Raw genomic sequence first — 3,865 nt, forward strand, 5'->3', positions numbered from 1 at the left:
AACTGCCCCAATAGGGCAGCCCGGGAGTCTCCGCAAAGGGCCTTCTCCTGCTCTTGCAAACTTAGGGAGGGAGTTGAAGTGGGCACTTAAGTTTTCTACACCGAGAGTGCCCTGGGCTAGAGGAAGACCGGTTTGACATCTACGTGGTGGAATAACGTGTACTCCTCCCGGGGTCAACCGGACAGCTGGAGGCCTCTTGCGGGAGGCCCTGGTCTTTATCTTCAGGCTTTCATTCTTCCAACACTTAGAAGAGGCTCTCGGTGAGTTGCCAGCAGGCGACAGAAGGAAGGCCCTCTCTTCCCGGAAGCTAGAGGAGAATCTTCCTTGGGATGCTGGGGTAGGGGTGGGGGCGGGGGAGGCGGCTTCTGAACAGAAGGAAGCACCAGCTCAAGCGACTGGAGAGCCGGCCACCGAGCTGAACAACCACTGGAGGCCCAGGAGGGGAGGAGAGTGTACACAGGCTAAGTGGTCCCACTCCAGGACAAGTGGCCTCCAAGTCGGCCGGTGTTTACCTGTTTACTTTCTAGGTAGCACAAACACGAGTGCCTTTTTCTGCGCTCTGGAGCAAGGGGCCATTCACCTGCGACCTGCTTTCTGCCTTTCTCATTTCCACCCGGTGGCTTTCACGCCCCCTGTTGGGGGTGTGAATTCTAAATTCTAGCAAACAAGCCAAGGAAGAAAGGCAGTTTAGGAAAGGCCAAACAGAGGCTTTGGAGCTTCGACAGGAGCTTTGTCCGTGTACTTATGAATGAGGTAGCCATCCTGCATGGCATTTTACTACCCCACCCCCATCTTAGCGGGGCTTGAAGGGCCTCCTGGGACTTTTGAGTTTATATCTCCTGCTTTCTGCGGGTGAAAGCTTGGTGGGAAAGTGAGTTCTCTAAGGGAAGAAAGGGTAGATGAAGTCCTAGGGGGCAGGGGTGGGGTGGGGTGGGGCGGGGGTGGGTCCTTGGATCCAAAGGGGGCAGACGACCTTGAGGAGCCCAAAGCTTCGGGGGTCACCCCTGGTTCTCTCCACCTACAAAGTACTTTCAATCGTTAAAAAATACAAGGTCTTTTCCCTTTATTTGGAAACACTGATTTGTTTGACTTCATGTATTTTTATTATTTTTTCTTCTGTCTTATTTTTTTTTTTTTAGCTCAGTATGAGGCTGAGTTCTCAGGCCCTGCACATCCCATCTCAGATAACAACCTTCACGTGGATTAGTTTATTGTCTGGTTAGTGCCAAGGTGCAAGCGTTTGTCTTCCTTCACTCCGAAACAAAGCGGCGCACCTTCCTGCTCCAGTGAGGATTAACGGCGCCCACACAAAGGTTTTGTCGGAGGAGGGAGGTTTATTTTATCTCAGGTTTGGAGGCAGAGACTGGTACGCACTCGAAATAGACTGCATAGACAATGGCTTCCATTCTGATTCCCAGGAGCAATGATGATGATGATGATGATGATAATAATAATAACAATAATAATAATAAAAGATACCGTTCAAAACAGACCCTGGGGTGGTTTTGGGAGAGCTGGGGTTAGAGGAAGTCGAGGTGTCAGCGCTGCTATTCCACGTGAAAGAAATTCTGGCTTTGTGGCCTGGAGTACCTCTCAGCTCCTTCCCAACCCGGAAAATGTGCTGGATGCTCATTGAAAGTCACTTCTAGCTTCAGTTGGTTGGCCTCCACCTTTGCCCCTGGAGCTAGGAAACCCTTGAGATCACTGCGTGTCTGTGCTGCCTGGGGGTCGGCGGAGCGCACTGACCGAAGCTGTGTGGAAGAGCCAGGGTAGGAAGGGCAGACTTCTGGCAGGGAAGAACCTGCCCTCACTAGTTATAAAGCAGATAGGGCAGAACATAGGGGTTAGCTGAGTGAAAGCAATCCACTTTGGGTTCAAGCTAAGGTGAGTTTTCCCCTTTCTTCTTTTCTTTGGTGCGTATCATGGCATTAACCCTTTAACTACAGGAAAGGAAGGATGAAGGGAGCCGTCCAGATAGTCCCCTGAGTCAACAAGAAGGTGGGCTCAGTAAGTTTTCCAAGCCCAGGGACTGAGCTCCAATTATGTTGCAGGAATAGCTGAGAACTCCCACCCCCGGCGGCAGACAACCAGAGAAAAATGAAAACTAATCAATCATGAGACCTACAGCCTGGGGTCCCCAAGCAGGTAAATGTGGTTGCAGGAGAAAGATAGCTAAAACAGGCAGCCCCCCTTTTTCATTTTCAAGGCAAAATATACAACACTTTACAATTATCTGCCCCCACCAAAGAGAGAGTATCTCCCTAGTATGTAAATTGTCATAGAAATTGGGATTTCTCATATTAATCGGCCTCATTGTGTGGGCACAAGACCCCGAGGGTATATGTTAGGACTTTGATAAATGCACTTTAATGAGATCTTTGAAAATGCATCCAATAAACTAAGAGGCGAGAAAAGCCGTTTAACTTTCATGGATGTTAAATTGAACACGAAATGTGGCTCCGGGCAGACTACAAAATTTAAAACGTAGTTTTAAGCCTCCCTCAGGCCAAAGGAGCCTTGTTCCAGCTAACCCATTATCGTCGCTTATTGGGAAACCAAACGACACGTCCCCGCAGGCGAACCCCTTTGCTTTATTCGTTAGCACAGCTCTAATGATTAAATATGGTACAATGAGATTACGCGTCATCACTGTTGCCTTCAGGAACGTTCTTCCAGCCAAGCCCGACCTTCCCTTGATAAAGGCGATTCCAATGCGGGAGATTCGGGTTTCTCAGGGAAGCAAGGCGCTGAAAGCACTTCCTTATCTGAATTTACTCCTTAACACGTGACAGAATCATTACCACAGACTTTGGGAATCAAGCTGCCTCTCATAACCCGTTAGCATTCAACACTTCAAGCCAGACCAGGCGGGCTGATGGGCAACGTAGTCACCCGTGCGAGAGGAAGGCACACTCTTAGTCGGAGCTAAATGCACAGAGAGGCAGACGTGCACCCGCGGGGGCCTCCGGCACAGAGCACAGAAAGGGGGCGACTGGGGCTCTGTGTCTTATTCCTCCAATCTGGGCACCGGATGTTTCCCAGGAAGCAATGTCCCTTCTCCATCCCATGTGCAACCAAAGTGGAGAAGGCGCGAGAGGCATAGAAAGGCCTGTTTTGTGCGTCTGCGTGCTGGGGAGGGAAGGGCATGGCAGGATCAACGGAGGGGTCTCCCAGTAGAGACCCTGACTTTAACAGGCCCCACCAAGGTTCATTTCTGATCCTCTGGCGATCTCTACTGTCACAAACGAGAACTGTCCAGCGCCTGGTGCGGCCCAGGAGACACTAACGTGTCAAACTGCAGGTTTTCGTTGCCTCCCCAGCGACCACCGTGTCCACAGCTGCAGCCCCAGCCCTGTGGGTCCTCGCTCCGATTCCGCACCACTCATCCTCCAGCTCCTCACGGCTCCCAGCCCCACTCGCGTGCCAGTTCCGCCCCAGAAGGAACCTTCCTTTCTCACTAGGCGCCATCTCCAAATTCCTTGGGATTCTGGCCTCTGTTTACCACCCTCAATCGCGAGTCACCAGCGGCGCACACGGGAAAGACTCACCCCGCAAAGGTGGGGGCCGCGGCGAGTCCTTCCTTACCGCAGCCAGCAAAGTCGGAGAGTCGCGGGGGGTGGGGAGGAGGCTGGCAAGGCGCTAGACTCGCCTGCTCCGCCTCCCACTCCCAGCGCTGTGGGGACAGCACCGCGGCGTTTCAACACGCGCCTTTATCTGGTCCTCCACCTACTGGGACGCCCCCTCCTGCTGCGCCCTTCCCCCCACCACAGGCCTCCCGGGCGGGGCCCGAGGGTCTGCGGGGCTCGGCTTGGGCGGGGGCTGGGGGTGATGGCTGTGGACGCCGCTCCTGGCCGCTACACTGAGG

At 53.0% G+C, this 3,865-nt stretch overlaps 1 long non-coding RNA gene across 1 annotated transcript; it reads left to right on the forward strand.

The window, feature by feature from the left end:
• The first annotated feature begins 353 nt into the window (after nt 1–353).
• Nucleotides 354–1,492, forward strand: LOC121140551. Its single transcript, XR_005877463.1, has 2 exons — nt 354–753; nt 1,140–1,492. It is a non-coding gene; the product is annotated as an uncharacterized LOC121140551 (long non-coding RNA).
• The last annotated feature ends 2,373 nt before the right edge of the window (nt 1,493–3,865 follow it).

Source organism: Mesocricetus auratus, unplaced genomic scaffold (genome assembly GCF_017639785.1).
Source record: "Mesocricetus auratus isolate SY011 unplaced genomic scaffold, BCM_Maur_2.0 Super-Scaffold_100004, whole genome shotgun sequence".
Lineage (NCBI taxonomy): Eukaryota > Metazoa > Chordata > Mammalia > Rodentia > Cricetidae > Mesocricetus > Mesocricetus auratus.